This window comes from Pinus tabuliformis, chromosome 9 (assembly GCF_031772625.1).
Source record: "Pinus tabuliformis cultivar Carrire ecotype Pingquan chromosome 9, CPIR1, whole genome shotgun sequence".
Classification (NCBI taxonomy): domain Eukaryota; kingdom Viridiplantae; phylum Streptophyta; class Pinopsida; order Pinales; family Pinaceae; genus Pinus; species Pinus tabuliformis.
In genome coordinates this window covers 174,693,509-174,716,335 of record NC_142307.1, presented here as the reverse complement: position 1 = coordinate 174,716,335, position 22,827 = coordinate 174,693,509, and positions in this window count along the sequence as shown.

Below are 22,827 nucleotides of genomic sequence, written 5' to 3'. Positions count from 1 at the left end.
CTCAAGGTAGCCGAGTTGACGAGTTCTGACGGTTGCAAATTCAAATTTGGAGGTTGGAGGCGACCCGGCGATGAAACGACGACAACAACTTTGTCCTTTACACTCGAAAATGACATAAAACGGCTAAAACCGCGCTTTTTAACGACGAATTCGGGCCAAAAGGGTCATTGGCGCCTTTCCGCCGATGACGTCAGCATGACGTCATGGCGGGCCCGGGGTACGGAGGGTGACGTGGACGCTGAGCTGGAGGCCAGCGTGGACGGACATGGTGGCGGGCGGAGAACAGTGGCAGGGCTACGTGGAGGGCCACGCGGTGCGGGGGTGGGCGGAGGTCGCGCAACGTCATGGTGACGTGTAGTTGACGTAGCAGGGGAGGTGGTAAGCGGGGAGGTGGTAAGCGGTCTCCCCGCACCACCTTTGCGCAAAGGCGGTATCGGGGAGGGGGGCCCCGAACAACCCCGCCGATCGCCACGTGTCCTGGGTACGGCCCCCAATACCGCCATTCCCCGGACGTTAAAGGGCGACGGGTCGGGATCTGATATTGACCGCCCACCGTTAGATCTGGGGCGGCGGAAGATGAACGACTGGCGGGATTTTCCGACCGTTCGTGCATGTTGGGGGGGACCCGCCCGCATATTAAAATATTCATTTTAATATTTGGGACGCGGGACTTTAGGTATTGGGATTTCGGTGGGTTTTGTATTAGTCTGTTGGGGGAATAAGGGTTATGGTTAGGTTTGAGTGAAGGGAAAGGGGCTCTTTGATGAAATTCTTTAGGAAAAGAGGGGAGATGATGGATTAGGGGGAGGTTATTACTCTAACCAGAGGCTAGAGTAATCCCATGACAGGGTTGACCATAGTCCCTGGTGGACTAATGTCTCCCTTAAACAAATTTATTTAGCTATAGTGCTAACAAGGGGGGATATTATACATGTTTAGGGGTTTATACACCATGGTGTTATAATAGTAGGGGGAAGGGAAACATAAGGGATTTAGTGTAGATACAGTCAGTAGTTAGTACTGGGGGGAATGAGAATGGGAAATGGTGTTTACTAAGCTTTTTTGGGAATCAAACTTAGTCAGGGAGTAGATCAAAATGAAAAGAATTTTTACACAAGAAATGTGGCTTCTTTTCAAAGAAAGAAGTCATTTATGACATCAAATTTGTATAAATGAAGAGCACAAGGAGGACTGGTCAGGCAGATCCTGCAGTCCTCATGGGAGGTTAGTAAGAAACTTTGAAGGGAAATGAGGGAAGTTAGTGATGACTTTAGCACTTTTCCACTTAGGCCACTGCTCTTGCCTTTTCTGCTGATGGCCACTTTGATTTACTCCAAGTGATGTACTTGGATTTAGCTTTCTGCAACATTCCACTGCCTACCCTGCCTATTTCCTAGCATTTTTTGTTACTTCAAGGAGGGTGCACTTGGACTTGCAAACCCTTAGGTGCCTTTTCTTTTCCTTTGGCTTTTGATTTGATTTTCTATCTAAGGCTATCCTTATTGCTTCCAAGGCCCCAGATTAAATAGTTGGGAACCTTCTTTCTCTACCTAACTACTTTGTCTGCCAAGATTGAACTGTTTGGACAGACTTTTTTCTCTAATCTATAACAAAAATTGAAACATGGCCTGACCCAGCTTAAGTTGTTGGATCACCCATTGGGAGATAGGGCAGCATCAACCAAATGTAAATGTGTGTCTTCCATCAGAATATGAGATCTTTGCATCCCCAAAGTAGATTATATTGTCACTTCCCATGCCAATCATGAAAAATGAAACCTATTGGTATAGGTAGCAAACACACCCAAAGCAGTATGGGGAGATGTTGGAACCAAGTTTTTGCACGCTGAGATGGTTGTGATGTCGGTTTATTCCCTCTATTCCTACTTTCGCGTAGATCATTAAGTTCTAGGGCTCTGTTAGTCTAGCCCTTTATTCTGACCTTTAGTACCTTTGCGAAGGAATATGATTGACCTTTGTGCAGCACTAACCTATGGTACAGGTACTTTCGCACTGTTGTGATAGTGTTTTGAACAGGTTTCCAAGTTATCAACAATTGGAAGCTTAATGTATGCAATGGTCTACACAAGGCCTAATATTGCACATGCGGTGGGAGTTGTAAGCAGGTACATGAACAATCTAGGAAAGAACATTAGATGGAAATAAAGTGGGTTCTCAGGTATTTGAGAGATACCACAAATCAAGCATTATGCTTTGGTGGTTCAAAAATTTCTCTACAGGGATATGTTGATGCATATATGGCGAGTGATAGAGATAACAGGAGGAGCACCACAAGATATGTGTTTACTGTAGGTGGAATAGCTGTCAGTTGGGTCTCAAAACTGCAAAGTGTTGTTGCACTCTCAACAATAAAAGAAGAGTATGTTGCTGCTACAGAGGCTAGTAAATAAATGATTTTGTTACAAAGGTTTTTGGATGGATTGGGTAAGAAACAAGAGTTGGGCAGGTTATACAGTGACAGCAAGAGTGCCATACATTTTGCAAAGAACTCTATATTTCATTACAAGATTAAACATATACAGCTCAAGTACCATTTCATACGGTCAGCATTGGAAGATGGACAGTTGAAGATGGAAAAGATACACACTGGCCAAAATCCTACTAATATGCTAACAAAAGTTGTAACTAGGGAGAAACTTAGAATCTACTTAGTTTCAATTGGTCTTCAAGTATGATGAAGAAGATGAGAACAGTCAGGTCCAAAGTGGAGTCATTGTCCAGCAAATGAAGTAGCAGTGGAATTGTTATAATCAGTCTTCAAGTGGGAGATTGTTGGGTGTGGAGCTTGATTATATTCTGTATTCATAGGTATTGCCGCATTGGACCCCAGTTCGTAATGGGGTAGAAAAGCTGCCCGTAAAACATATGTTGTAGGGGGGTCCAGGGGCAGTGCCCCCGAAGTTAAAATTAGATATAAAATTTCTTTGTAAAATGTTGTAATTTTGTAGTCAATATGAGCCATTCATTAGGTGGAGATCTGACGGTAGAAGTTATGTTTAATTTAGGGTTTTTTGTCCTAGAAGGCAACCCTTCACTATATATGAGGGAATTGTATTGTGTCTATGTATATCTGTATTTTGAGTGAGAAAGAGAGAGGAGATTGAGAGTGAAGAGGGAATTAGAGCGGATCCTCTATAGGTTGTATCTCTTCAGTTTGTTGGATAATATAAAAAGAAGGACTAGTTGTTTCTCTGTGGACGTAGCCCAAACTAATTGAACCATATATATCTGTGTCTCTCTTGTTTTATGAATTTTATGTGTTTATATTTCTATAATATTTTGTATTCCATTGCTCTGTAATATATAATTTTCTAACAACTTCTACAGTGAATGATAGTTATCTGTTGTGTGTTTTCCTGCTACCTGACATATAGCGCACCACAACGCAAGCCCCGCACTTGGTCCTGCTTGGGCTTCTAGCATCAAAGGCGTTGGTCCTCCTCCGATAATATAGTTCGCAAAGATTGGGAAATGGTATTTGTCATACCCTTGACCTTTAAATTTCAAGAACCATACCCCTTCGCGCACCTCCGATCGAACTTTTCTATCCTGCTTCAAACTTTGCATTTCAATGCAAATATTTTGCAACCGCACATGGATCTATTGAAACTTCAGATTCCTATCTTGCATTGGTGTTTCATGCAGTCTCATTACAATATCCAAGGCCTCTGCCTGAGTCATAATCTTCTGTTGTGATAGCGCAACCCTTAGGTGTGGTAGGAGCGAAGCCACGAACCACTCACGGTGTTGTCCATCTATTAAGTTCATATTGGCTTCACAGGTTTTATATCTCAACCTCTGATCAAATTCCCAAGGTGTCTCGCCTAGTTTCATCACAATTTCCTTGAACCCCACAATTGACTGTGCCTCAGATTTAGGCATACTAAATTCTTTATTCAGTGCAGTCTGGATGTCTGCCACTCCAACGTTTGGGTTATCATTAGAGTATTTAGTGTACCAGGTTAGCGCGGAACTTGCAGAGTACTAACTAGTGCTTCTTTCTTCATGTGATCATCTATAACACCCTAAGCATCCCACACAGCATTCATGACGAGCTAGAACTGGTTCGGGTTCTCATTTCCCAAGCCTTTAAACAAAGGCAGCTTTATTGAATTTGCCATGTTGAACTGCGGTGGAGGTGGTGGTGGTATGGGAGAAGTCACAGGTGATGTTGGTGAAGTTGGAGGTGGTGTAGGTGGAGGTGTCAATTGTGGGAATCCCTGCTTTATCAACTAAATTGCGCTTCGCGGAGAAGCCTGCGCTACTCCCTCTTTGTTACCTAGTGGAGGTGAAATCAATGGACTATATTCATGACCCTTTCTCCCTTTGTTCCTGTAAGTCTTTCCGTTTCGCATAGCTCCAAACATCAAGGTAGCTGCATAACCCGTTTTTCACACAATAACATCTCAATCCAGGTATTCAAATACTTTATGTACTTACCTCACGGACCTTTGAAAAAGCGTCCCTCCGCCTTGCTGTAGCTAGCTGAGGTATCAACCACAAATTCAATCACAAATCATCCTATGATGCGATCGAGTCAATGATCGACAGTGCGAGCGATCTTATCCTCAAAGGCTTCCAATCTCTGTACTAACTTTGGGTCTAGACAATAGGACCATCAAGTCTCCACCTTCCTTAGCTATCTGCTAGCTTCGCGATCCACTCATATAGCTCAACCGGAAAGGAACAGAAAAAGATATCATGAATTTCTGTATACACGTACCTGTCCAGCCACTGTTCCTTTTTTAGTCACAGATTTATGTTCTCCTACGCCACGAATTCGTGGATCTTCCTAGCCAACCAGTCTCAGATCTCTTTCTTAGTTGCATTCCAATGATATGACATCGCACATGTCATATGCAGATTCTGGTCCCGGCAACGGAACCATTTTTTGGCTGCATGAGACCTAACCCAGGTTCGGCGGTAGTTAGCCAAACAAATCCCTACACTATTGGCCTTTCAAAATCAGCCCATCAGGCGTGACCCGAAGTCTCACCTGAAGCAGTATGGGTGGATGTTGGAACCAAGTTTCCGCACCCTGAGATGGTTGTGATGTCGGTTTATTCCCTCTGTTCCTGCTTTCACGCAGGTCATTAAGTTCTAGGGCTCTGTCAATCTAGCCCTTTATTTTGGCCTTTAGTACCTCTGTGAAGAAGTACGATTGACCTTTGCGCAGCCCTAACCTGCGGTTCAGGTACTTTTGCACTGCTATGACAGTGTTTTGAACAAGTTTCCATGTTATCTTAAGCGCTTTACTTATCTCATTAGATAATGACGGTTAGTGCCACGTAATCTGGTATTCTTACTTGCGTTCATTTACCCAATATAATCACATATATTTGAGCATTACATACACCTTATAAATTAAACCTGAAACACAATATAACCAGATGCATTAACAGGAAACAAAGACACAGAATTTGTAGAATCTTTCTCTTTATTGAAATCTTCAGATGGTTACAAACTCTATCCGCACTGCGCACACAGCTGCAGGGGTTCACGCACTCCGTTGCAGGCTTCCACCCTAGGCCTCTGTGCACTCAACTGCAGAGCTTCTACCTACGCTTTGACCCGAAACATAGACTTCTCTACCAAGACTCCAATCCTTCTCTTCTACTACCAAAAAACTTACGACTTCTCAAAACTACTTAGAGCTTACTTACTTAGCTCTTTTTATACAATCTCATGGTCCGTGAACCATGGGTAGATCTTTTCATCTAACTATACACTTTACAAACTAAGGGTGGAAAACCCTTTATGACACATGACACCTTCATGCATTTATGACACAACAAAATGCGGAGACTTTACAACTTTATTACAAAATTTGACCCAAAACATGGGCTTTTAGCCCCAAAACTGTCCTTGGGGGAACCCGTTCCTAGTAAGAGAACCCCACCCATGATCCGGATTTAAATAGGAATGCAGCAAATTACAAAGATAGCCATAAACACAGAGATGTAGCGGAAATAACACTTCATTTCATTAATGTAAAATACTAAAATATGCTTACAAACAGAAATGGAAATAAACCAGCTAGGGCGATGGTAGCTTATCTCTGAGAAGAGATGTGGTGGCTACATGCCTCTAAACTATGTTACAGTGAGGCTCGAAGGCCTATTTATTGTTGAGAAACAATGGAAAACCCTTAACATCCCAAAACCTAACCCTAGATGATGAAACACCAAATTGTGGGCCCCGTTTTGGGTAAGTTGGTACATCAACTTCCCGGAGTCGTAACTTTGGCACCCGATCTTCATTTGACATGTACAATAGTTCGTTAGAAAGATCTATCCAATAACTATAACTTTTGGAAGATATAGTTATATCTTTATTTATCGATCCCACTAGCCTAACTCGTTTGGATCCCCTTAAAGTCGAAGCTATCGTCAATCTCCCTCCCCCAAATTCTTTGCATCAGTTACAAAGTTTGCAGGGGAAAGCCAATTTTTTACACCGTTTTGTTCCCAACTATGCCGAAGTAGCTAAAGGTTTTACGCGATTACTGAAGCGTGATATCCCTTTCCATTGGGATACCACAGCTCAGGAATCTTTTGAACGTCTCAAGAGTTTACTTGTTTCTGCTCCATTGCTTCGTCCTCCGAATTATTATCGCGACTACACATTGTATTTGGCTGCCGCCGATACCACTATCGGCATGGTTCTTGTCCAAACCGATGATGATAACACTGAGCATGCTATTTACTATCTCAGTCGCAACCTGTTAGACACGGAAACTCGATATGCTTATATCGAAAAGTTGGCACTAGCCGCGGTTTGTGCTGTACAACGCTTCCGTCATTATATTCTTCTGCGTACTACTACTGTGATTTCTGATTGCAACCCCATGACGTATATATTGTCACGCCAGTTACTAGGGGGAAAATACTCAAAATGGATTGTTATCCTCCAAGAGTTTGACTTGGAATTTACCACTGCCAAGTCTAAGAAATCTCTTGTGTTCGCTGAGTTAATTTGTTCTTTGCCATCGTCTTCCTCGACCTCACCAGCAGAAGACCAAATACCAGATGAAACCCTGTTCCTAATTAGCACCCTCGATCCATGGTACGGAGATATAATCACATATCTGCAAACGTCCTCCTTCCGTCCGGGTGTGTCTAAAGACGCTCGGCGGAGGATTCGTCATCAATCTCAACCCTACCGTATCATCGGAGATACATTATATCGTCTTGGTGTAGACTCCATTCTTCGCTGTTGTCTTACTCTAGAGGAAGCTGAACGGGTTCTCAATGACTGCCACGCTGGCGCTTGTTGCGAACATATGTCCGGATATGCTACAGCCCAAAAAATCCTTCGTGCTGGCTATTTTTGGCCTTCTATTTTCAAGGATTGCATTCTTGCCGTCTGGTCTTGTCATGAGTGCCAGATATACCAGCCGAAAATGCGAGCGCCTTCTGCTCCGTTGCACCCTGTGGTTTCCGTCGACCCTTTTGCAAAATGGGGAATTGATTATATGACCTGTAACCCTCGCTCGGCCGGGGGGCATGGGTTTATCATCGTTACCGTCGATTACTTTACTAAATGGGCCGAGGCGATGCCTACATTAACCGAAGACGGCCACACTGCGGCGCAATTTTTATTCAATCATGTTATTTCACGATTCGGTGTCCCTCAAGCCATTGTCACTGATCACGGAAAGCATTTCCGTAATCATATGATGTCAGAGATAACAACCCAGCTAGGCTTGCAACACGATAGTTCAACTCCATACTACCCTCAGTCCAATGGTCAAGTTGAAGCTGTCAATAAAATCTTGGTCACAATGCTTCAACGTATCGTTGGTGTGCATAAATCTAACTGGCATTTGATGTTATTCCCTGCCTTATGGGCTTACCGAACTACCGTGAAGGATGCCACTAGTTTCACTCCATTTCAATTAGTTTATGGACTAGAGGCTACCCTTCCAATTGAATGTGAAATCCCTTCATTGAAATTAGCCATCGAACTGCTTCCCAACACTACCCCGTTAGAAGAACGCCTTCTTTACCTCGAACGGTTAGATGAGACTCATCGCCTGGCCTCTTTGGCCATCGAAACACAAAAGAAGCGAGTCAAGACTCACTTCGATCAGACCGTCCATCCACATTCTTTTGTTGAGGGAGACTTGGTCCTACTCTATGATCAAGCGAAAGATAAGCTAGGCGCAGGAAAACTCGAGTCTATGTGGCTAGGCCCTTATATTGTCAAGAGAGTCCTGTAGAAAGGGGCCTACGAGCTGATTGATTATGAAGGAAACCCTCTTGGGAAGCCCCGAAATGGGCTTTACTTGAAAAAGTACTATGCGTGATGCTGGTGCATTTTATTATGTACATACATGTACTGTGGTGTGTTGTGTGTCGGTTTTCGAGACATAGCTGCCACTTATTGTGTTTTTCGCTTCTTGTGCAGATGCCGGATGCACCTTATGTTGGTTTCGCTGATGGTTCCTACCGCAGTACCCGCAGTTTGTCTTCTGCGGCATGGGTAATCTATGATCCTCATAACGAGCTAATAGATTTCCAGGGTGTGTGTTTAGGCCATACAACTAACAATGTTGCTGAATACTGTGTCGTAATCGAGTTACTTGCTAGAGAAATTGATTTCGGTATTCACGCATTGATAGTAAACCTGGACTCTCAACTTGTTGTCCACCAGCTCAACAGGCAATATTCCGTCAGAAACCATCATATACTAAGGTTGTATTTACGTGTAAGGTTGTTGGAAAGACATTTTGATTTTATTACATATCAACATGTTCCGAGACAATTAAAAACATTATCTGATGCATTGGCCAATCACGTATTAGATAGACATCTGCATAATTTGTAATTAAAACATTATGTAAGCAAGCACATGAAAACACAATAATGAACCATGAACATATGTATATATATATATACGTGAGTGTCAAAATGTTTGCGCCCCGCGCATTACATCATCCAAAAAATAATACATGTCCAAAACTCATACAGTCGTCGACAACATTTCTCTCAAAAACGTGCAAAAAACGAAACCTAAGCGTCTAATCACGGTGATGCTCATGATAGCATGTCACCGCCCGCACCACACGTCTCAACAGACGATGGACGCGAGTAGACACTCCCACCGTATGCCTCTGGTACAATCTAGGCACGTCCGCTAGTCTGCCATAATCTGGGATCCCTCGAGTAAGTGCCTCGAGGTTCTGTACTAGGTCCTCATCGTCACCCTCTGCCTGAGGGTCCACTGCAGATTGTACTCTCCGTACGTTGTGAGGTAAGTCGGCTGGTCGTTCTGCACCAACGTCTGCATACATATATAGATGTTGTAAGAAACATGCATGAATTATAAAAACTCGAATATGTTAAAACATTGAAAACATAAAAGGTCCTTACCTAGCTCCTCGTCCCAGTCCTCTCCCTCAGGCAACGGGAGGTCTGGATCTCCAGTAAAATTAGTGCCTGCATAGGGCCAGTCCTCCACGACGATCAGCTGGTGTTGGAGCCAAATAAAGAACTCGGGCCTCCAAGACATCTGCTGGCCCCCACCTCCTCTGGGAATAAGTGCTGCCCATCGAGCCAATCTCGGCTCCCGTAGCACTGGATCTGCCACTATACCTCCTGGGATCCGGAATATCGGTAGCCGCTCCAGGAAAAATGATACTATGATGGATCCATATCCAAACTGTTTATTGCCATCACACTTACACTTGGTAAGCTGCCTCTTTATATTTGTTGTTACTGCTGTGGCCCAATCAAATAATGTAGGGTGTAGGCACTCAGTTGCCAGCAGCAAATGATTCTTGATGGCCTCGTGGGGTGCCTGTACCCCAGCCGTCCGAGTGATAGTGAATAGTATCACTCGTAGCACCAAATCTGGAATAGTGACAATGTCCACTTTGGCACTATTGGATCCAAAATGGGCCCCAGGACAAACTCTGGCCATTACCTCCCCCATCTTTTCCCCAGAAGGTCTACTACCAGTCAATATGGGCCGTGCACCCCGCCGAGATAGTCCAGTAATAAAATAAACATCAGAGACATCCAACTCCAATGTCTGGTCTTTCAGGCGAAATGCCTGATCCTCAATATACCAGGCATCCACAATAAACCGTAGTAACTTGGGCTGTGCACGTAGATATGAGGTAAGGAAGAATTTTTTGAAACCACAATCTCGCAAAGCATCCATGCATGCGTCATCTTCCAATGCCAAAGCATCTATGGCCTCATGTTCTCTTTCTCTCCATTCTATAGCCATTTTGACCAATTCCTGCAACCAAAACACCAAAATGTCATCATAAGATCAATGGTGAAACCACAAATCAAAGAAAATTGCAGATTCAACGGTCAAAATTATGGGAAAATTGGTTTGCGCGGTTGGCGCGACTGTTTTGAAAACAGTCGCGCCAATGGCGTGTCTCCTTTAGAGAAAATTGCCCATTGGCGCGGTCCCGTGAGGAGAACTCGCGCCAATGGGCGCAACCCTATTTTTTGCAATACCCCCTACAGAGGATAATTATGTGGATAGAAAACTAAAAGAAGGGAATAAAAATGAAGCTAAGGATGAGGCCTCTTACCTGTTTCAGACGGCGGCTCGAATGGTCTACTGGATTGGTCGCAGTCAGCAGTTGAAATTTGCGCCCAAAACCCTCCAACGGTGAACTCACAAGGTAAAAAGTGAAAAGTAATTTTATTTTTTACTATTTCACTATTTATAACTTCTTTTGGCTTAAAAAAACACATTAAAATCATATTTTTGTGAATATTTTTATGTCAAAATAGGATTTTACGCTGTTTTTGTGTGTTGACAAGGATTAGTGCCACTCGAGCAACGTAATGAACTTTCTTTTTTCGGTTTTTAAGCTCGGTAAAACACGAGAAAAGGTAACTTCAAGGTCCGCTTTTAGCTCTTTTCTTACCATTTAAAGAGGAAAAGATTGCCGAGTCGCTCCTCTTGACTCGTTAAATGGTGATAAGGGGCGGTCGTTTTAAGTTCTTTTTGTCGACCATTAAAACATAAAAAGATTACCGGGTTTTTGTCGTTTCAAACTCGTTAGTGGTTACGAAATGACGTGGTTTTGACCGCTTTTTTACTTTTTCAGGTCAAAGTCACTAATCATGAAAAGTACTCCTCGATCGTAATGATCGGGCGGTTCTTTCGGGTATTATTTTATACTTTTTCGGGCCCGAGAGACACAACTTTACGAAAAAGGACATCCCTGGAGTTTCCTTTTCTGTTGTCTTTTCAAACTCTCTAAACAAGAAAAGACGTCGAGTTCTTCCTTTGTCAGACTCGTTAAAACTTAATGACATCGGATTTTGTCACAACACAAGCATATGTTATCCCCATCAAGCTTGTTAAAAATAACTGGGGTACTCACCAGAAATGGTGGGGGAAAATAAAATTTTTGAACCATAATTATTACCATAACGGCAGTATGTCGCTCTTGAACATGGCACTTTTCTGCTTTCGTGTCCGGGGTGGGGATATCTCATCTCATATCTTTCACTTGCTTCCATGGATTTGGGTACCCTATTTGACCTCTCATTCACTCATTGCCTCGTCATAATGACCTTTGATACATTGATGTCAAATACTGCCAATTCCGTTAATGTGCCGCCGATATGTTCAAGAGAAGTTGACCTCTGAAAATAAACAACCTCCCTCTGATAGTTCGCACAATCTTGATTCACGACATTATCTCTCTGTCTCGTGTCGATGATGTGGGAAATATTATGGCCCACCTTCGATCAAGGTCACTCCCTGTCGACTTCAGCTCATTATCCAGGAAGTTGACCTAGAGACTCCCTTCCAGTGCCTTGGAGCCTGCATGCCTCAATGGCAGGTTCTTCGTGTTCGACGTGAGATTTTCATCATTGGCCTCCGATCGAATGATTCTACGGGTGTTCGACTTCAGCACATTGATTCACACGCCGTAGATTGTACCTATAGTATCTTGAGGGCCATTGTCATTATTGGTGGTACCTCTCGCGTCTGTTAACAGTCTCCATTATTGACTGGTAATCAGGCGATGTTCATGCATGTTCGACTTCAGCTCATATATTCACATGCTTGGACTTGTACTCTTGTTCGGGTCGAGATGGAGCACAAGACCCTGGATTGTGTCTGTTGTAATCCAGGCGTGATTCTTGATACTTGACTCATTCACTGGATGGCTGCGACCATACCTGAGTCAAATCATTGATCCTAACCAGATGGCTGCGTCCATACTATGGATCTAGATTATTTATTTACTCTCTTATGGATGGCTGCGACCATACCACGTACATCTTGTAATTGAACTATCAGTCATGTCTCTTAATACAGCTCCGCGGCGGCAGTAACTATATGTGCTCTTGTGTGCTCTTATGTGTGTGTTCTTGTAAAGCATTTCACCCCTCTCCACCTCTCGGACTTCATGCTTTAGGGGGCATCTGTTACATATCGGCGGTTATTTTCAGAGGTCAACTTCTCTTGAACATATCGGCGGCACATTAACGGAATTGGCAGTATTTGACATCAATGTATCAAAGGTCATTATGACGAGGCAATGAGTGAATGAGAGGTCAAATAGGGTACCCAAATCCATGGAAGCAAGTGAAAGATATGAGATGAGATATCCCCACCCCGGACACGAAAGCAGAAAAGTGCCATGTTCAAGAGCGAGATACTGCCGTTATGGTAATAATTATGGTTCAAAAATTTTATTTTCCCCCACCATTTCTGGCGAGTACCCCAGTTATTTTTAACAAGCTTGATGGGGATAGCATATGCTTGTGTTGTGACAAAATCCGATGTCATTAAGTTTTAACGAGTCTGACAAAGGAAGAACTCGACGTCTTTTCTTGTTTAGAGAGTTTGAAAATACAGCAGAAAAGGAAACTCCAGGGATGTCCTTTTTCGTAAAGTTGTGTCTCTCGGGCCCGAAAAAGTATAAAATAATACCCAAAAGAACCGCCCGATCATTACGATCGAGGAGTACTTTTCATGATTAGTGACTTTGACCTGAAAAAAGTAAAAAAGCGGTCAAAACCACGTCGTTTCGTAACCACTAACGAGTTTGAAACGACAAAAACCCGGTAATCTTTTTATGTTTTAACGGTCGACAAAAAGAACTTAAAACAACCGCCCCTTATCACCATTTAACGAGTCAAGAGGAGCGACTCGGCAATCTTTTCCTCTTTAAATGGTCAGAAAAGAGCTAAAAGCGGACCTTGAAGTAACCTTTTCTCGTGTTTTACCGAGCTTAAAAACCGAAAAAAAAAAAAAAAAAAAAAAAAAAAAAAAGTTCATTACGTTGCTCGAGTGGCACTAATCCCTGTCAACACACAAAAACAGCGTAAAATCCTATTTTGACATAAAAATATTCACAAAAATATGATTTTAATGTGTTTTTTTAAGCCAAAAGAAGTTATAAATAGTGAAATAGTAAAAAATAAAATTACTTTTCACTTTTTACCTTGTGAGTTCACCGTTGGAGGGTTTTGGGCGCAAATTTCAACTGCTGACTGCGACCAATCCAGGAGACCATTCGAGCCGCCGTCTGAAACAGGTAAGAGGCCTCATCCTTAGCTTCATTTTTATTCCATTCTTTTAGTTATCTATCCAAAGAATTATCCTCTGTAGGGGGTATTGAAAAAAATAGGGTTGCGCCCATTGGCGCGAGTTCTCCTCACGGGACCGCGCTAATGGGCAATTTTCTCTAAAGGAGACGCGCAATTGGCGCGACTGTTTTCAAAACAGTCGCGCCAACCGCGCAAACCAATTTTCCCATAATTTTGACCGTTGAATCTGCAATTTTCTTTGATTTGTGGTTTCACCATTGATCTTATGATGACATTTTGGTGTTTCGGTTGCAGGAATTGGTCAAAATGGCTATAGAATGGAGAGAAAGAGAACATGAGGCCATAGATGCTTTGGCATTGGAAGATGACGCATGCATGGATGCTTTGCGAGATTGTGGTTTGAAAAATTCTTCCGTACCTCATATCTACGTGCACAGCCCGAGTTACTACGGTTTATTGTGGATGCCTGGGATATTGAGGATCAGGCATTTCGCCTGAAAGACCAGACATTGGAGTTGTATTTCTCTGATGTTTATTTTATTACCGGACTATCTCGGCGGGGTGCACGGCCCATATTGACCGGTAGTAGACCTTCCGGGGAAAAGATGGGGGAGGTAATGGCCAGAGTTTGTCCTAGGGCCCATTTTGGATCCAATAGTGCCAAAGTGGACATTGTCACTATTCCAGATTTGGTGCTACGAGTGATACTATTCACTATCACTCGAACGGCTGGGGTACAGGCACCCCACGAGGCCAACAAGAATCATTTGCTGTTGGCAACTGAGTGCCTACACCCTACATTATTTGATTGGGCCACAACAGTAACAACAAATATAAAGAGGCAGCTTACCAAGTGTAAGCATGATGGCAATAAACAGTTTGGATATGGATCCATCATAGTATCATTTTTCCTGGAGCGGCTACCGATATTCCGGATCCCAGGAGGTATAGCGGCAGATCCAGTGCTACGGGAGCCGAGATTGGCTCGATGGGCAGCACTTATGCCCAGAGGAGGTGGGGGCCAGCAGATGTCTTGGAGGCCCGAGTTCTTTATTTGGCTCCAACACCAGCTGATCGTCGTGGAGGACTGGCCCTATGTGGGCACTGATTTTACTGGAGATCCAGACCTCTCGTTGCCTGAGGGAGAGGACTGGGACGAGGAGCTAGGTAAGGACCTTTTATGTTTTCAATGTTTTAACATATTCGAGTTTTTATAATTCATGCATGTTTCTTACAACATCTATATATGTATGCAGACGTTGGTGCAGAACGACCAGCCAACTTACCTCACAACGTACGGAGAGTACAACCTGCAGCGGACCCTCAGGCAGAGGGTGACGATGAGGACCTAGTACAGAACCTCGAGGCACTTACTCGAGGGATCCCAGATTATGGCAGACTAGCGGACGTGCCTAGATTGTACCAGAGGCATACGGTGGGAGTGTGTACTCGCGTCCATCGTCTGTTGAGACGTGTGGTGCGGGCGGTGACATGCTATCATGAGAATCACCGTGATTAGACGCCTAGGTTTCGTTTTTTTGCACGTTTTTGAGAGACATGTTGTCGACGGCTGTATGAGTTTTGGACATGTATTATTTTTTGGATGATGTAATGCGCGGGGCGCAAACATTTTGACACTCACGTATATATATATAGATATGTTCATGGTTCATTATTGTGTTTTCATGTGCTTGCTTACATAATGTTTTAATTACAGATTATGCAGATGTCTATCTAATACATGATTGGCCAATGCATCAGATAATGTGTTTAATTGTCTCGGAACATGTTGATATGTAATAAAATCAAAATGTCTTTCCAACAACCTTACACGTAAATACAACCTTAGTATATGATGGTTTCTGACGGAATATTGCCTGTTGAGCTGGTGGACAACAAGTTGAGAGTCCAGGTTTACTATCAATGCGTGAATACCGAAATTAATTGCTCTAGCAAGTAACTCGATTACGGCACAGTATTCAGCAACATTGTTAGTTGTATGGCCTAAACACACACCCTGGCAATCTATTAGCTTGTTATGAGGATCGTAGATTACCCATGCCGCAAAAGACAAACTGCGGGTACTGCGGTAGGCACCATCAGCGAAACCAACATAAGGTGCATCTGGCATCTGCACAAGAAGCGAAAAACACAATAAGTGGCAGCTATGTATCGAAAACCGACACACAACACACCACAGTACATGTATGTACATAATAAAATGCACCAGCATCACGCATAGTACTTTTTCAAGTAAAGCCCATTTCAGGGCTTCCCAAGAGGGTTTCCTTCATAATCAATCAGCTCGTAGGCCCCTTTCTGCAGGACTCTCTTGACAATATAAGGGCCTAGCCACATAGACTCGAGTTTTCCTGCGCCTAGCTTATCTTTCGCTTGATCATAGAGTAGGACCAAGTCTCCCTCAACAAAAGAACGTGGATGGACGGTCTGATCGAAGTGAGTCTTGACTCGCTTCTTTTGTGTTTCGATGGCCAAAGAGGCCAGGCGACGAGTCTCATCTAACCGTTCGAGGTAAAGAAGGCGTTCTTCTAACGGGGTAGTGTTGGGAAGCAGTTCGATGGCTAATTTCAATGAAGGGATTTCACATTCAATTGGAAGGATAGCCTCTAGTCCAATAACTAATTGAAATGGAGTGAAACCAGTGGCATCCTTCACGGCAGTTCGGTAAGCCCATAAGGCAGGGAATAACATCAAATGCCAGTTAGATTTATGCACACCAACGATACGTTGAAGCATTGTGACCAAGATTTTATTGACAGCTTCAACTTGACCATTGGACTGAGGGTAGTATGGAGTTGAACTATCGTGTTGCAAGCCTAGCTGGGTTGTTATCTCTGACATCATATGATTACGGAAATGCTTTCCGTGATCAGTGACAATGGCTTGAGGGACATCGAATCGTGAAATAACATGATTGAATAAAAATTACGCCGCAGTGTGGCCGTCTTCGGTTAATGTAGGCATCGCCTCGGCCCATTTAGTAAAGTAATCAACGGCAACGATGATAAACCCATGCCCCCCGGCCGAGCGAGGGTTACAGGTCATATAATCAATTCCCCATTTTGCAAAAGGGCCGATGGAAACCACAGGGTGCAACGGAGCAGAAGGCACTCGTATTTTCCGCTGGTATATCTGGCACTCATGACAAGACCGGACGGCAAGAATGCAATCCTTGAAAATAGAGGGCCAAAAATAGCCAGCACGAAGGATTTTTTGGGCTGTAGCATATCTGAACATATGTCCGCCACAAGCGCCAGCGTGGCAGTCATTGAGAACCCGTTCAGCTTCCTCTAGAGTAAGACAATGGCAAAGAACGGAGTCTGCACCAAGACGATATAATGTATCTCCGATGATACGGTAGGGTTGAGATTGATGACGAATCCTCCGCCGAGCGTCTTTAGACACACCCGGACGGAAGGAGGACGTTTGCAGATATGTGATTATATCTCCGTACCATGGATCGAGGGTGCTAATTAGGAACAGGGTTTCATCTGGTATTTGGTCTTCTGCTGGTGAGGTCGAGGAAGACGATGGCAAAGAACAAATTAACTCAGCGAACACAAGAGATTTCTTAGACTTGGCAGTGGTAAATTCCAAGTAAAACTCTTGGAGGATAACAATCCATTTTGAGTATTTGCCCCCTAGTAACTGGCGTGACAATATATACGTCATGGGGTTGCAATCAAAAATCACAGTAGTAGTACGCAGAAGAATATAATGACGGAAGCGTTGTACAGCACAAACCGCGGCTAGTGCCAACTTTTCGATATAAGCATATTGAGTTTCCGTGTCTAACAGGTTGCGACTGAGATAGTAAATAACATGCTCAGTGTTATCATCATCGGTTTGGACAAGAACCATGCCGATAGTGGTATCGGCGGCAGCCAAATACAAGGTGTAGTCGCGATAATAATTCGGAGGACGAAGCAATGGAGCAGAAACAAGTAAACTCTTGAGACGTTCAAAAGATTCCTGAGCTGTGGTATCCCAATGGAAAGGGATATCACGCTTCAGTAATCGCGTAAAACCTTTAGCTACTTCGGCATAGTTGGGAACAAAACGGCGTAAAAAATTGGCTTTCCCCTGCAAACTTTGTAACTGATGCAAAGAATTTGGGGGAGGGAGATTGACGATAGCTTCGACTTTAAGGGGATCCAAACGGATGCCTTCTTTAGAAACGATAAAACCGAGGAGTCTACTAGATTCAACGCAGAAGACACATTTGTGGGGATTTAGCCGGATTCGGTAGTACCGACAGCGAAGAAAGATTTCGCGAAGGTGCTTAGGGTGGTCCTGACGTTTAGCTGAATGAGCAGGAAGATCATCCAGATAAGGTTGCACAATATGCCGAATGTCATGAAATGCATACGACATTGCACGCTGGAAGGTAGCACCGGCATTTTTAAGACCGAAAGGGAGCTTTTTATAGGCAAAAGTCCCCCATGGGCAAATAAAGGCCGTTTTGTGTTGATCAACAGGAGCAATATTGATCTGGTTATAACCGGAGAAACCGTCCATTAAAGAATACATTTCACTGCCGGCACACTCGTCAATGATCTGATCAATGAATGGTGTGGGAAAATTATCTTTAGGACAGGCTTTGTTTATATCACGGTAATCGACACAAACCCGGATTGTACCTTGTTTTTTAGTTACAGGGACAATGTTAGATACCCAATCCGTAAGGGGAATAGGGTAAATAAAACCAGCGTTAAGAAGCTTTTCTACTTCGACCTTAATCGCCGCAGCTTTCCTAGGATGTACAGGGCGTAGACGTTGACGAACAGGTTTAGCATCTGGGTACGTGATTATTTCATGGATCACTATACTAGAATCAATGTCAGGCATTTCTTCATAGGACCAAGCGAAAACATCACGAAATTCGCGAAAAAGTTCATAATAAAATTGAATCTCCTCTGGAGTGCAAGTGACTCCGATATGAAGATGCTCGACTATCCCGGGTTTAACAGAGATGTCGAGGGGTTGGGTTCGTGTAATGTTTGCCATATTTCCTTCAGAAAAAACCTGATCAATTTGAATAGGCGTTTGAAGGATTTGTGATGGGAGACAAGGAGCGAACCGCTCGAGGCATGTCAGGAAATACTGCGAGGCAGGGAGAAATGAGGAACGATGGTGAGAACTGTACCAGGGAGGTTCCTCTGGAGACATGGTCTCAATAATAGCTTCGTCGGAGAGGAATATTTCTCCTAGAGAATCCGAAGAAGTCTCATCTAGAAGTCCTGAGGATGGAGTAAGCGCAGAAGAGGGAGCCGAGGCAGCAATGATTTCAACATAATTAAACTCGGCAGGACTCAACGGCATCTGGTCGCCCCAGGAATCTACTTGGTCTGTAGGGGGTACGAGCCACGGATCAGAGCCAGTAGAGATCATATTGACAGAGGCGACATTTATAGGAGGGAGTGGAAAAACACACATAAGATCAGGATCTTTGAAAAGTCCAGCTCCCAAAGTCTTAGGTAATTTGGAGGTATGGTCCACGAACGGGATGGTGCCTTCGGAAGAAGAAGCAAAAAAGGATAGCTGGTCAACGGTAACGATCTTCCCTTGATGAGGAAAACATGAGAAAAACTCTTTCTTTTAAATAATCTAGTTATTGGCTAGGGGATTTTACGCGATTACTGAAGTGTGATATCCCTTATGTTACTCGATCCTTTATTTGAGGCTCTTGAACATATTGGAGAGCAATTGGATCTCCGGCGTTGAGCCAATCTCCCACCACCTTGGAAGCTTTTGATGGAAGGGCGTCCCGTCCTTACGGTATACTCCAATGTTTACCAATCTCTTTGGAAGGGAAGACGGTCGAGATGGAAGTTGAAGTTGTTGATGCTACTCTAACCTACAACCTCCTTCTCGGACGTAGCTGGATATACGCAATGCAAGCTGTTGCTTCATCTTTCTTTCGAGTTATTCGTTTTCCTCATCAAGGGAAGATCGTTACCGTTGACCAGCTATCCTTTTTTGCTTCTTCTTCCGAAGGCACCATCCCATTCGTGGACCATACCTCCAAATTACCTAAGACTTTGGGAGCTGGACTTTTCAAAGATCCTGATCTTATGGGTGTTTTTCCACTCCCTCCTATAAATGTCACCTCTGTCAATATGATCGCTACTGGCTCTGATCCGTGGCTCGTACCCCCTACAAACCAAGTAGATTCCTAGGGCGACCAGATGCCGTTGAGTCTTGCCGAGTTTAATTATGTTGAAATCATTGCTGCCTCGGCTCCCTCTTCTGCGCTTACTCCATCCTCAGGACTTCTAGATGAGACTTCTTCGGATTCTCTAGGAGAAATATTCCTCTTCGATGAAGCTATTATTGAGACCATGTCTCCAGAGGAACCTCCCTGGTACAGTTCTCACCATCGTTCCTCATTTCTCCCTGCCTCGCAGTATTTCCTGACATGCCTCGAGCGGTTCGCTCCTTGTCTCCCATCACAAATCCTTCAAACGCCTATTCAAATTGATCAAGTTTTTTCTGAAGGAAATATGGCAAACATTACACGAACCCAACCCCTCGACATCTCTGTTAAACCCGGGATAGTCGAGCATCTTCATATCAGAGTCACTTGCACTCCAGAGGAGATTCAACTTTATTATGAACTTTTTCGCGAATTTCGTGATGTTTTCGCTTGGTCCTATGAAGAAATGCCTGGCATTGATTCTAGTATAGTGATCCATGAAATAATCACGTACCCAGATGCTAAACCTGTTCGTCAACGTCTACGCCCTGTACATCCTAGGAAAGCTGCGGCGATTAAGGCCGAAGTAGAAAAGCTTCTTAACGTCGGTTTTATTTACCCTATTCCCCTTACGGATTGGGTATCTAACATTGTCCCTGTAACTAAAAAACAAGGTACAATCCGGGTTTGTGTCGATTACCGTGATATAAACAAAACCTGTCCTAAAGATAATTTTCCCACACCGTTCATTGATCAGATCATTGACGAGTGTGCCGGCAGTGAAATGTATTCTTTTATGGACGGTTTCTCCGGTTATAACCAGATCAATATTGCTCCTGTTGATCAACACAAAACGGCCTTTATTTTCCCATGGGGGACTTTTGCCTATAAAAAGCTCCCTTTCGGTCTTAGAAATGTCGGTGCTACCTTCCAGCGCGCAATTTCGTATGCATTTCATGACATTCGGCATATTGTGCAACCTTATCTGGATGATCTTCCTGCTCATTCAGCTAAACGTCAGGACCACCCTAAGCACCTTCGCGAAATCTTTCTTCGCTGTCGGTACTACCGAATCCGGCTAAATCCCCACAAATGTGTCTTCTGCGTTGAATCTGGCAGACTCCTCGGTTTTATCGTTTCTAAAGAAGGCATCCGTTTGGATCCCCTTAAAGTCGAAGCTATCGTCAATCTCCCTCCCCCAAATTCTTTGCATCAGTTACAAAGTTTGCAGGGGAAAGCCAATTTTTTACGCCTTTTTTGTTCCCAACTATGCCGAAGTAGCTAAAGGTTTTACGCGATTACTGAAGCGTGATATCCCTTTCCATTGGGATACCACAGCTCAGGAATCTTTTGAACGTCTCAAGAGTTTACTTGTTTCTGCTCCATTGCTTCGTCCTCCGAATTATTATCGCGACTACACCTTGTATTTGGCTGCCGCCGATACCACTATCGGCATGGTTCTTGTCCAAACCGATGATGATAACACTGAGCATGTTATTTACTATCTCAGTCGCAACCTGTTAGACACGGAAACTCGATATGCTTATATCGAAAAGTTGGCACTAGCCGCGGTTTGTGTTGTACAACGCTTCTGTCATTATATTCTTCTGCGTACTACTACTGTGATTTCTGATTGCAACCCCATGACGTATATATTGTCACGCCAGTTACTAGGGGGAAAATACTCAAAATGGATTGTTATCCTCCAAGAGTTTGACTTGGAATTTACCACTGCCAAGTCTAAGAAATCTCTTGTGTTCGCTGAGTTAATTTGTTCTTTGCCATCGTCTTCCTCGACCTCACCAGCAGAAGACCAAATACCAGATGAAACCCTGTTCCTAATTAGCACCCTCGATCCATGGTACGGAGATATAATCACATATCTGCAAACGTCCTCCTTCCGTCCGGGTGTGTCTAAAGACGCTCGGCGGAGGATTCGTCATCAATCTCAACCCTACCGTATCATCGGAGATACATTATATCGTCTTGGTGCAGAATCCGTTCTTCGTCGTTGTCTTACTCTAGAGGAAGCTGAATGGGTTCTCAATGACTGCCACGCTAGCGCTTGTGGCGGACATATGTCCGGATATGCTACAGCCCAAAAAATCCTTCGTGCTGGCTATTTTTGGCCCTCTATTTTCAAGGATTGCATTCTTGCCGTCCGGTCTTGTCATGAGTGCAAGATATACCAGCGGAAAATGCGAGCGCCTTCTGCTCCGTTGCACGCTGTGGTTTCCGTCGGCCCTTTTGCAAAATGGGGAATTGATTATATGGCCTGTAACCCTCGCTCGGCCGGGGGGCATGGGTTTATCATCGTTGTCGTCGATTACTTTACTAAATGGGCCGAGGCGATGCCTACATTAACCGAAGACGGCCACACTGCGGCGCAATTTTTATTCAATCATGTTATTTCACGATTCGGTGTCCCTCAAGCCATTGTCACTGATCACGGAAAGCATTTCCGTAATCATATGATGTCAGAGTTAACAACCCAGCTAGGCTTGCAACACGATAGTTCAACTCCATACTACCCTCAGTCCAATGGTCAAGTTGAAGCTGTCAATAAAATCTTGGTCACAATGCTTCAACGTATCGTTGGTGTGCATAAATCTAACTGGCATTTGATGTTATTCCCTGCCTTATGGGCTTACCGAACTGCCGTGAAGGATGCCACTGGTTTCACTCCATTTCAATTAGTTTATGGACTAGAGGCTACCCTTCCAATTGAATGTGAAATCCCTTCATTGAAATTAGCCATCGAACTGCTTCCCAACACTACCCCGTTAGAAGAACGCCTTCTTTACCTCGAACGGTTAGATGAGACTCGTCGCCTGGCCTCTTCGGCCATCGAAACACAAAAGAAGCGAGTCAAGACTCACTTCGATCAGACCGTCCATCCACGTTCTTTTGTTGAGAAGCCCCGAAATGGGATTTACTTTAAAAAGTATTATGCGTGATGCTGGTGCATTTTATTATGTACATACATGTACTGTGGTGTGTTGTGTGTCGGTTTTCGAGACATAGCTGCCACTTATTGTGTTTTTCG